Raw genomic sequence first — 13,667 nt, forward strand, 5'->3', positions numbered from 1 at the left:
GATTATTTGTGAGGATAACAAAGAGAGTAGCCTTTTCTGGGTGTTTGGAGTCGTACCTTGTGGGATTGGTAATCTGAGAAAGATTTAGGGAGTCCCATTGTTTTAGGACCTGGTCAGGTGGTCCCATGGTGTTTATACTTGCATACTATTGTTTGTACAGATGAACGTGGTACCTTCAGGCATTTGGAAATTGCTCCCAAGGATGAACCAGACTTGTGGAGGTCTACAATTATTTTTCTGAGGTCTTGGCTGATTTCTTTAGATTTTCCCATGATGTCAAGCAAAGAGGCACTGAGTTTGAAGGTAGGCCTTGAAATACATCCACAGGTACACCTGAAATGGACTCAAATGATGTCAATTAGCCTATCAGAAGCTTCTAAAGCCATGACATCATTTTCTGGAATTTTCCAAGCTGTTTAAAGGCACAGTCAACTTAGTGTATGTAAACTTCTGAGCCACTGAAATTGTGATACAGTGAATTATAAGTGAAATAATCTGTTAACAATTGTTGAAACATGACTTGTGTCATGCACAAAGTAGATGTCCTAACCGACTTGCCAAAACTATGGTCTGTAGCAAGAAATTTGTGGAGTGGTTGTAAAACGAGTTTTAATGAAATAAGTGCACTCAGGCTATCCGGAAGGCCAAATTAGTTACTTTAAGCAGCAGTTCTCTCTCTGTGGGTCTAACCCCAAGAAGTTCTGGAAAATGGTTAAAGGCCTGGAGATTAAATCCTCACAGCTGCTCATGTCCCTTAATGTTGATGTGGTTGTTACTGACAAGAAGCACATGGCTGAGCTCTTTAATCACCACTTCATTAAGTCACGATTCCTATTTGACTCAGCCATGTCTCCTTACCCGTCCAACATTTCCTCATCTCCCACCCCTTCTAATGCAACTATCCCCAATGCTTCTCCCTCTTTTCCCCCTGCCCCGCTACAAAGTTTCTCCCTGCAGGCAGTCACTGAGTCCGAGGTGCCAAAGGAGCTCCTGAAACTTGACCCCAAAAAACCATCTGGGTCAGATGGTTTAGACCCTTTCTTCTTTAAGGTTGCTGCCCCTATCATCGCCAAGCCTATCTCTGACCTTTTTAACCTGTCTCTCCTTTCTGGGGATGTTCCCATTGCTTGAAAGGCAGCCACGGTTGGTCCTTTATTTAGAGGGGGAGATCAAGCTGATCCTAACTGTTATAGGCCTATTTCTATTTTGCCCTGTTTATCAAAAGTGTTGGAAAAACTTGTCGATAATCAACTGACTGGCTTTCTTGATGCCTATAGTATTCTCTCTGGTATGCAATCTGGTTTCCGCTCAGGTTATGGATGTGTCACTGCAACCTTAAAGGTCCTCAATGATGTCACCATTGCCCTTGATTCTAAGCAATGTTGCGCTGCTATTTTTATTGACTTGGCCAAAGCTTTTGATACAGTAGACCATTCCATTATTGTGGGCCGGCTAAGGAGTATTGGTGTCTTTGGCCTGGTTTGCTAACTACCTCTCTCAAACAGTGCAGTGTATCAGAAAATCTGCTGTCTCAGCCACTGCTTGTCACCAAGGGAGTACCCCAAGGCTTCTCAATGTACATCAACAACATAGCTCAGGCAGTAGGAAGCTCTCTCATCCATTTATATACAGATGATACAGTCTTATACTCAGCTGGCCCCTCCCCGGATTTTGTGTTAAATGCTCTACAACAAAGCTTTCTTAGTGTCCAACAAGCTTTCTCTACCCTTAACCTTGTTCTGAACACCTCCAAAACAAAGGTAATGTGGTTTGGTAAGAAGAATGCCCCTCTCCCCACAGGTATGATTACTACCTCTGAGGGTTTAGAGCTTGAAGTAGTCACCTCATACAAGTACTTGGGAGTATGGCTAGACGGTACACTGTCCTTCTCTCAGCACATATCAAAGCTGCAGCCTAAAGTTAAATCTAGACTTGGTTTCCTCTATTGTAATCGCGCCTCTTTCACCCTAGTTGCCAAACTAACACTGATTCAGATGACCATCCTACCCATGTTAGATTACGGAGACATAATTTTGAGATCAGCAGGTAAGGGTGCTCTCGAGCGACTAGATGCTCTTTATCATTCGGCCTTCAGATTTGCCCTCAATGCTCCTTATAGGACACATCACTGCACTCTATACTCCTCTGTAAACTGGTCATCTCTGTATACCCGTCGAAAGAACCACTGGTTGATGCTTATTTATAAAACCCTCTTAGGCCTCACTCCCCCCAATCTGAGATATCTACAGCAGCCCTCATCCTCCACATCCATTCTGTTAAAGGTCCCCAAAGCACACACATCCCTGGGTTACTCCTCTTTTCAGTTCGCTGCAGCTAGCGACTGGAACGAGCTGCAACAAACACACAAACTGGACAGTTTTATCTCAATCATGGACACTTACTGACAGTTGTGGCCGCTTTGCGAGATGTATTGTTGTTTCTACCTTCTTGCCCTTTGTGCTGTTGTCTTTGCCCAATAATGTTTGTACCATGTTTTGTGCTGCTACCATGCTGTGTTGTTATCTTAGGTCTCTCTTTGTGTAGTGTTGTGTTGTCTCCCTTGTCGTGACATGTGTTTTGTCTTAAATTTATATATATATAAAAACAATGTAAAAATTTGACCCAGCCCCCATCCCCGCAGGGGGCCTTTTGTCTTTTGGTAGCCCGTCATTGTAAATAAGAATTTGTTCTTAACTGACTTGCCTTGTTATATAAAGGTTAATTAAAAATAAAATACATGTGTTGGTGACACTCGGCTGTTCAGATGAAGGGAATTAAATAGTCTATAATACGCAGCACAGCAGCGCTCAACTCAGACAGCGGTGTGTTTAGGCTACTTCAGCTGCTGGCAAAATAATTCAAAGAAGTTGCAAGAGCCATTGGAGGTTAACAGTTAATGCACAACAATTCTTAATGCAGTCGCGGGGAAACACTTTTGAAAGCAGTTTTGGCCTTTGTTAAAGATGGGGCTCCCAGTTTTACATTGTTAATACGTTTATTTCTCTACTCCTTCAGTTGCGTGTATGGCATCGTTTTACAACCTGAGCTTCAAGCTTGGTTTAGGAGCAGCTGCGCAACAGAGCTCTTAAAGTGGCAACATCGTCTTAAAAGGGCAATGACATACTTTTTAATAGAAACAAATTCAAATGTTTTGAATGAATAATACAGTGAAAAAAAATATAAACGCAACATGTAAAGTGTCGGTCCCATGTTTCATGAGCAAAAAAAAATTATCCCAGGAATGTTCCATATGCACAAAAATATTATTTTTCTCACATTTTGTGCACAAATTAGTTTACATCCCTGTTAGTGGGCATTTCTCCTTTGCCAAGATAATCCACCCCCCTGACACGTGTGGAATATTAAGAAGCTGATTAAACAGCATTCACAGGTGCACCTTGTAATGGGGACAATGAAAGGCCACTTTAAAAAGTGCAGTTTTGTCACACAACACAATCTCACAGATGTCTCAAGTTTTGAGGGAATGCCAATTGGCAAGCTGACTGCAGAGATGTCCACCAGAGCTGTTGCCAGATAATATATTGTTAATTTCTCTACCATAAACTTCCTCCAACTTCGTTTTAGAGAATTTGGCAGAACGTCCAACCGGCCTCACAACAACAGAACACGTGACCCCGGACCAGTTTAATACATGTACAAAATGAACCTTTTCCCTAAAAGCATGATAGTCATGACTGTCTTACATAAAAGGGGAGGTTAACTTGACCCCAGACAATCAATTTGAGATCTTAAATTTCAGTCATAGGATTTTTTGTTGTTGCTTAAACCCCTGTCATTGTCTGAGCCATTGCCTCTGACATGAAAGAAGGCAGTGAATTGCTTATCTGTTTTGTGCATTGTAAAATTCTACCAGTAGGTGACGGCAGTCAGTCATTGTCACTAGGGAAGCTGATTTAGAAAATAGTGACCTCAAGTCTTTATTGTTGGATGGTGTTCACATAAAAATAGATGAGTCTGAATAGCAAAATTACAGAACACATGAAATTATGAATTACTGAGGTGATTTGTTGAAAGACTATTGACCTACCCAGACAATAGACTTATACATGTTGGTCCCTAATAGTGATGGTGTGCCAAATATCTCCAGTGTTTCCTATACCCCCATTTCCCATTGTATAAAAGCAGGTTATGAATTGTATCTATAATGTAGCCTACATGTGACAAAGGTGGCTTAGTGACATCCTGGAAACTATGAGCTATTTGAATGTTGACTAAAATTGGTGATCCTGTTATGTGATGTACCTCTCTGGAATGGGGAAATATGGTTGCTATTTTGTTTCTTCAGTTTGGCAAGGGCCAACATACCTTCGGCTCGTAGAGGGTGAGGACATTCCAGAATGTTTATCAAAACAATGTCTAATGATAAAAACAATGGGCTCTCTGTTTATAACATTTCCATTTAACAGCAAATGTTTTAATCTCTCTTTTCATTGTTCTGTGGTGAATGTTACTGTCCTGTTTTGTTTGTTTGCTATCACATTCAAAACGCATGCAGTACACACTGGCTATCAGTCTTTAGACAGCAGCCACCATTTGGGGAAACAGTTGTACAGTTAAGCAATAAGGCCCAAGTATATGGCCAATATACCACGGCTAAGGGCTGGACACAGCCCTTAGCCGTTGTCACGCCCTGACCTTAGAGATCCTGATTATTCTCTATGTTTGGTTAGGTCAGGGTGTGACTCGGGTGGGCAATTCTATGTTTTCTGTTTCTTTGTTTTTGGCCGAGTGTGGTTCCCAATCAGAGGCAGCAGTCTATCGTTGTCTCTGATTGGGTATCATACTTAGGCAGCCCTTTTTCCCCACCATTAGGTTGTGGGATCTTGTTTTCTGTTTAGTTACTGTTGCCTGACAGAACTGTGCATTTTTGTTTTTTATTTTGTTTGAGTGTTTTTTTGGAATTAAAATCATGAACACTTTCCACGCTGCGCCTTAGTCTAATCTTTCTACCACCAACGAGAGTCGTTGCAGCCGTGGTATGTTGGCCATATACCACAAACCCCCGAGGTGCCTTATTGCTATTATAAACTGGTTACCAATGTAATTAGAGCAGTAAAAATAGATGTTTTGTCATACCCGTTGTATATGGTCTGATATACCACAGCTGTCAGCCAATCAGCATTCAGGGCTCGAACCACCGAGTTTATAAATTGTAATAATAGCAGAAAACAGACCATAGTGTGAAATACAAGTGTGAAGTTAGTTTGTTCACGCACGTTCTCTCCCTTCTTGCCAACAGCTCCTTGTGGGCCCTTGATACCTCGACCACCCTGTAAGAAACATCATTATCTTCATCAACATCATCATCAGCACTGATATAACACAGCTGTCAGCCAATCCGCATTCAGGGCTTGAACCACCCAGTTTATAATACTGAATAGCTCACCTGCTCTAAGCACATGTTTTAGTCACATTTCTCAGATGGGCCAAACTTCTGACTATGCAACATTTTCCAGCCAGGTTGACTCTAATTTTCCTGAAATAAACAGGATTACTGATTGCATAACTGGTTAATGCATTTCTAATTTGTTCAAACAAAGAAACATTCTGCAAATCTCCTCAATTACTAGAGTTTAGATGTAACCTCAAGCTCCCAACTACAGATGTAGGATCAGCTTATCCTACACTAATTCAATCCTAGCCTAAAACCATTATATAAAAATTGATGTAAAAATGTCAACCTTAGATCAATGGTTTGGGACAACCACTAACCTGTAGCTGATAGGCGTTGAACTTTGACACTGGGAAGAGACACTTTTCCACTAGACGGCTACTGAGGGTCACCTAAATGATGAGGTCAACCTTTACCTGAGAAAAAACACCTTTCAATTACCTTTATTTTTTCAGCTAATTTCCCGCAATTCTACACATTTTGCCATAGAGTGGAGGCAAATGTTTGCTGTTTTTAATATGATAACTGAACAATGGGCCCCACCATGGTCAGTAATTCGACCATGCTTACTAAAAGTTTAGATAGCTGGTCACGAGACTAATTTACGTTTACTAATTTTACAAATGTATGTCTAGCTGACATGGGCTAATTGAGTGACTGCTGATGCACAACCAAGTTTCACAATGGTGTATTCTATTATTCTAACTCGCAACAGTAAGTTGAGACCCCAAAAAATTACAAAATAAATATATATATTATTAAATGTTTGTCAAATCTGTCTGTGGACATACAGAAAGCAGGGCAGTTTCCTGTATCAGTTCAGACCCACTCCATTCTGTGGTTCATTGAACCTCATTATTTTGACTATCGATACTAAAATAAAAATGTAAACATCATGGGCCCACCATAATTCTTATTTACTCTTAGGAATGTTTAGTAGGGTCATCATAAATAAGGTTTAACATCTGCTTTGTGCTGTTGTATTCCCTTTTATTCTGCATAATGCAATGCATTTGAGTCCTTGAACACACTGAATACACTGAATTAATCTGTAAAGGCCATGGAAGCTAGCCTACTCTTCACAGACTTTCTTAATAGTCTTCGGTGAGGGACAGCAGTCACTAATTCCCTGAAAGATGAGATCAGACAGATATGACAATTCATTGAACCCCAAAGTCAAATTAGATAGGGAAAGTCCCACACGAATGAAAGGCTGACCTCCCTTTCTGACCCCACTGATCACTAATGTTGATAATGTCACTATGACCTGATCCCAAAGGTCAGGAACCAGTTGTCTCTCTGGGAGGTATGGATCATAGAGTTTACAAAGTTTGTTCGAGTGGTTACCTCCATCAAATTATATTTTTGTATTTTGGAGGAGGCAACACAGGGAGGCTTTTTTTGCAGGAAATCCCATAATTATTTTGCTTAGCAGTCAGGATTTGGAAGGAGTAGAAAGCTGCCTTTAGACACTGGTCCTAGGTCTGTGTTTACAGACAACTTTGGTACAGTTTGGACAAAATAAATGGGACACTTAGGGTTACGTCTCTGCTGCCCAGCTGGCATGGATAGCATAGCAGCTGCGGGAACAGGGGTCCCATGACTGGCATTAGGGGGCCGGAGATGGACTTTAGACCTCAATGATACAATACAAGGAGTTTTCATAGCAACGTCCTCTGGCCTCTGGGATGTTTCCACGACGACAGCTCGTCAAAACTGTGGCTTCCCTCAGGCAACTGGCAACTTGGGCTCCTTAGTGGCGCAGCGGTCGAAGGCACTACATCTCAGTGCTAAAGGCGTCACTACAGACCCTGGTTTGATTCCAGGCTGTATCACAACCGGCCGTGATTGGGAGTCCCATAGGGCGGCGCACAATTGGTTCAGCATTGTCCGGGTTAGGGTTTGGCCGGGGTAGGCCATCGTTGTAAATGAGAATTTGTTCTTAACTGACTTTCCTAGTTAAATAAAGATAAAACAATAATTATTGCAAGCTCTGCTACTGCTAGAATTCGGGAATACTAGTACCGGTAGTCAGTTATCTACTCTACATACACAACCAAACAGCAATGAGATATATGAATGCATCTTGGGAATATGGACCTGTAAACAGAGAGATACAATAGGCTGAAATATCAATATGAATATTTATTATCTTGGCTGTCTGCCCTGGAGTTGCCGTACATGTTGAGTTGGTGACATTGTGGTATATGGGGAGGATGCAACTACAGATGATGACAAGCTCATAAGACAGGTGTTCACCACATTGAACCAACACACCTCTCTAATGTCAATGCCATCCTGAATCTCCCAGAACTGTTGTCGATAGGTCCACTCCACCATCAGTCCCCCACTGGACTGCCACATGTCCGGAGGCCATTCAACAGCTACAATCCCATCTGGAAACTGCTGGCGTGCATTGCCCTCATATGTACCTATTTTGCTACCATTTACATTTACATTTAAGTCATTTAGCAGACGCTCTTATCCAGAGCGACTTACAAATTGGTGCATTCACCTTATGATATCCAGTGGAACAACCACTTTACAATAGTGCATCTAACTCTTTTAAGGGGGGGGGGGGTTAGAAGGATTACTTTATCCTATCCTAGGTATTCCTTAAAGAGGTACCACCCATGGCTGGCCAGCCCATGTGACACCTGAACTGCATGTGAAGAAAGAGCTCTCATGCTGTGGGGACTAATGCAATGCAGGGCTCTATGCTGACATTTGTTTCAAGGAGCACATGTTCTTCTAAGGAGCATAATGAAAAATATTTAAGGTATAAATGATAAGAATTGCCAGCAATTACAATATACAGGATTCAGGAGCACCAGAAACATGTATTTGTAAGATTGGGATATAGCCTACATTCGGCCTATATGCATCTCTCAAAAAAGCTCTCCCTTTCTTTCTATGCCACCAAGTGTTGCATGCATACTACTGGTACAATTACAACAAAGATAATGATAACTATCATCCGTGGTTACCAGGTTGCGCTAGCTAATGCTGTAACATGACTGAACATGGTTAGCGGCTGGTGAGTAGTTTAAGAACGGCCCGCTACACGCTTTATGAACGTAAAACGCGGTCCTGCCAACCTGCGATAGGAAGAAAGAAACGTTGTGGTGGTATTGTGGGTCATACGATTTGAACGGTTTGGGCTAGAAAGAAGCCGTTTCGCTGTAGTAATGGTGAACGCATGACGTCACGAATTTGCGTGATTTTATTCCTTATGGCACTCAGAGGCTGTGGGACAGTGAAGTAATAATTACAACAATTATTATCTGGGTGATTTTTTTCTAGGCGTACTGGTGCTGTCACATTCAAATCTCAAGTCGCATAGCGTAATATTTAGGAGTATATGCGACCAAAATGCACTGTAGACCTTTGCATTGGGCTGGGAAACTGTAATCCAAATATCCCTATAATGACATAATGCCATCTACGGCCAACAAGAGGCCCTTATGCTGTATGACATACACAATACTATTAGAAATGGGAAAATCACTCACATCTGAGATAACCTGTGTGTGGTAATCATTTGCTAATAAATTGAAATAAAATAAAAGGTTGATATCAGTTTGTGGGTTTGTCTTTTTATTATACAGTTAATGAAGCAAACCATGTTGAAGGATTCCAGATCTGACTTCTACAGCTACATGCCGTCATGAAATGGATTAGTGCAAGCCCTACCCTTGTAACGAAGGTAGGCCTTAATGATGACATGCACAAGAGGGACATTATTAGCAAATAGCACTATCATGAGGGTGTGCAAAAATTATGATTATTATTTTTTGTACTTTTACCCATTTTCTCTCCCCAATTTGTAGTTACTGTCTTGTCTCCTCAGTGCAACTCCCCTACGGACTCGGGAGAGGAACGCATCCTCCGAAACACGACCCTGCCAAACCGCACTGCTTCTTGACAGACTGATCGCTTAACCCGGAAGCCAGCCACACCAATGTGTCAGAGAAAAAACCCTTCGGCTAGCGACCAGCCCAACACGAGGAGTTGCTAGAGATCCATGGGTCTCTCAGTCAGCTGTGACACAGCCTGGGATTGAACCCAGGTCTGTAGTGACACCTCAAGCACTGCATTGCAGTGCCTCAGACTGTTGTGCCACTCCAAAGGCCCTGCAGAATGTAGTCTTTGAAGGTTATTTGATTAAAAGTAATTAATTTAATTTAAAAAAAAATTAAAAACAATTAAAAATCTTGAAATTAAGTAGCAATTTGTTGCTTCATTATGCACTATATATACAAAGGTATGTGGACACCCCTTCAATTAGTGGATTCGGCTATTTCTGTCACACCCGTTGATGACAGGTGTATAAAATCGAGCACACAGTCATGCAATCTCCATAGACAAACATTGGCAGTAGAATGGCCTTCCTGAAGAGCTCAGTGACTTTCAACGTGGCACCGTCATAGGATGCCACCTTCCGGACGAGATGGCCGCCTCGCTTCGCGTTCCTAGGAAAATATGCAGTATTTTGTTTTTTTATGTGTTATTCCTTACATTGGTACCCCAGGTAATCTTAGGTTTCATTACATACAGTCGGGAGGAACTACTGAATATAAGAGCAACGTCAACTCACCATCGTTACAACCAGGAATATGACTTTCCCGAAGCGGATCCAGTGTTTTGCCTTCCACCCAATACAATGGATCTAATCCCAGCCGGTGACCCTAAGCGACGCCGTAAAAGGGGCAAACGAGGCGGTCTCCTGGTCAGGCTTCGGAGACGGGCACATCGCGCTCCACTCCCTAGCATACTACTCGCCAATGTCCAGTCTCTTGACAATAAGGTTGATGAAATCCGAGCAAGGGTAACATTCCAGAGAGACATCAGAGATTGTAACGTTCTCTGCTTCACGGAAACATGGCTCACTCAAGAGACGCTAACGGAGTCGGTGCAGCCAGCTGGTTTCTTCACGCATCGCGCCGACAGAAACAAACATCTTTCTGGTAAGAAGAGGGGTGGGGGTGTATGCCTTATGATTAACGAGACGTGGTGTGATCATAACAACATACAGGAACTCAAGTCATTCTGTTCACCTGATCTAGAATTCCTCACAATCAAATGTCGACCGCATTATCTACCAAGGGAATTCTCTTCGATTATAATCACAGCCGTATATATTCCCCCCCAAGCAGACACATCGATGGCCCTGAACGAACTTTATCTGACTCTTTGTAAACTGGAAACCACACACCCTGAGGCTGCATTCATCGTAGCTGGGGATTTTAACAAGGCTAATCTGAAAACAAAACTCCCTAAATTCTATCAGCATATCGATTGTGCTACCAGGGCTGGTAAAACCTTGGATCATTGTTATACTAACTTCTGCGACGCATATAAGGCCCTCCCCCGCCCTCCTTTCGGAAAAGCTGACCACGACTCCATTTTGTTGCTTCCAGCCTACAAACAGAAACTAAAACAACAAGCTCCCTCGCTCAGGTCTGTTCAACGCTGGTCCGACCAATCTGATTCCACGCTTCAAGACTGCTTCGATCACGTGGATTGGGATATGTTCCGCATTGCGTCCAACAACAATATTGACGAATACGCTGATTCGGTGAGCGAGTTCATTAGAAAGTGCATTGACGATGTCGTACCCACAGCAACGATTAAAACATTCCCAAACCAGAAACCGTGGATTGATGGCAGCATTCGCGTGAAACTGAAAGCGCGAACCACTGCTTTTAACCAGGGCAAGGTGACCGGAAACATGACCGAATACAAACAGTGTAGCTATTCTCTCCGCAAGGCAATCAAACAAGCTAAGTCCCAGTATAGAGACAAAGTAGAGTCGCAATTCAACAGCTCAGACACAAGAGGTATGTGGCAGGGTCTACAGTCAATCACGGATTACAAAAAGAAAACCAGCCCCGTCGCGGACCAGGATGTCTTGCTCCCAGGCAGGCTAAATAACTTTTTTGCTCGCTTTGAGGACAATACAGTGCCACTGACACGGCCCGCTGCCAAAACCTGCGGGCTCTCCTTCACTGCAGCCGAGGTGAGTAAAACATTTAAACGTGTTAACCCTCGCAAGGCTGCAGGCCCAGACGGCATTCCCAGCCGCGTCCTCAGAGCATGCGCAGACCAGCTGGCTGGTGTGTTTAAGGACATATTCAATCAATCCTTATCCCAGTCTGCTGTTCCCACATGCTTCAAGAGGGCCACCATTGTTCCTGTTCCCAAGAAAGCTAAGGTAACCGAGCTAAACGACTACCGCCCCGTAGCACTCACTTCCGTCATCATGAAGTGCTTTGAGAGACTAGTCAAGGACCATATCACCTCCACCCTACCTGACACCCTAGGGCCTAGACCCACTCCAATTTGCTTACCGACCCAATAGGTCCACAGACGACGCAATCGCAACCACACTGCACACTGCCCTAACCCATCTGGACAAGAAGAATACCTATGTGAGAATGCTGTTCATCAACTACAGCTCAGCATTTAACACCATACTACCCTCCAAACTCGTCATCAAGCTCGAGACCCTGGGTCTCGACCCTGCCCTGTGCAACTGGGTCCTGGACTTCCTGACGGGCCGCCCCCAGGTGGTGAGGGTAGGTAACAACATCTCCACCCCGCTGATCCTCAACACCGGGGCCCCACAAGGGTGCGTTCTGAGCCCTCTCCTGTACTCCCTGTTCACCCACGACTGCGTGGCCATGCACGCCTCCAACTCAATCATCAAGTTTGCGGACGACACTACAGTGGTAGGCTTGATTACCAACAACGACGAGACGGCCTACAGGGAGGAGGTGAGGGCCCTCGGAGTGTGGTGTCAGGAAAATAACCTCACACTCAACGTCAACAAAACAAAGGAGATGATTGTGGACTTCAGGAAACAGCAGAGGGAGCACCCCCCTATCCACATCGACGGGACAGTAGTGGAGAAGGTGGAAAGTTTTAAGTTCCTCGGTGTACACATCACGGACAAACTGAATTGGTCCACCCACACAGACAGCGTTGTGAAGAAGGCGCAGCAGCGCCTCTTCAACCTCAGGTGGCTGAAGAAATTTGGCTTGTCACCAAAAGCACTCACAAACTTCTACAGATGCACAATCGAGAGCATCCTGTCCGGCTGTATCACCGCCTGGTACGGCAACTGCTCCGCCCACAACCGTAAGGCTCTACAGAGGGTAGTGAGGTCTGCACAACGCATCACCGGGGGCAAACTACCTGCCCTCCAGGACACCTACACCACCCGATGTCACAGGAAGGCCATAAAGATCATCAAGGACAACAACCACCCAAGCCACTGCCTGTTCACCCCGCTATCATCCAGAAGGCGAGGTCAGTACAGGTGCATCAAAGCAGGGACAGAGAGACTGAAAAACAGCTTCTATCTCAAGGCCATCAGACTGTTAAACAGCCACCACTAACATTTAGTGGCCGCTGCCAACATACTGACTCAACTCCAGCCACTTTAATAATGGGAATTGATGGAAAGTATGTAAAAATGTACCACTAGCCACTTTAAACAATGCCACTTAATATAATGTTTACATACCCTACATTACTCATCTCATATGTATATGTATATACTGTACTCTATATCATCTACTGCATCTTGCCATCTTTATGTAATACATGTATCACTAGCCCCTTTAAACTATGCCACTTTATGTTTACATACCCTACATTACTCATCTCATATGTATATACTGTACTCTATACCATCTACTGCATCTTGCCTATGCCGTTCTGTACCATCACTCATTCATATATCTTTATGTACATATTCTTTATCCCTTTACACTTGTGTGTATAAGGTAGTAGTTGTGGAATTGTTAGGTTAGATTACTTGTTGGTTATTACTGCATTGTCGGAACTAGAAGCACAAGCATTTCGCTACACTCGCATTAACATCTGCTAACCATGTGTATGTGACACATAAAATTTGATTTGATTCCAACAAGTCAGTTCATCAAATTTCTTTGGATATGTAATAAATGTGGAAGTGTTGCCACTAGCCTAGCAGAGAGCAAACAGATGGAGCTGTCTGCCACTATAAGGCACAGGACCATATGGCGTTCACAGAGCGCTTTGTACACCACAATGTCAGTCGGAACCGGTCCAGAACCGCTCAAAGTCCCCCATATAGGGGACTTAACATCTGACAGGTTAACCACACAAGACTTTTCTAGATTCTCAGTCCACACTGCCCTTTCACACCTGGATAAAAGGAAAACCTATGTGAGAATGCTATTCATTGACTACAGCTCAGTGTTCAACA

The sequence above is a fragment of the Salvelinus alpinus genome, chromosome 29, assembly GCF_045679555.1.
Source record: "Salvelinus alpinus chromosome 29, SLU_Salpinus.1, whole genome shotgun sequence".
In the NCBI taxonomy this organism is placed as follows: Eukaryota; Metazoa; Chordata; class Actinopteri; order Salmoniformes; family Salmonidae; genus Salvelinus; species Salvelinus alpinus.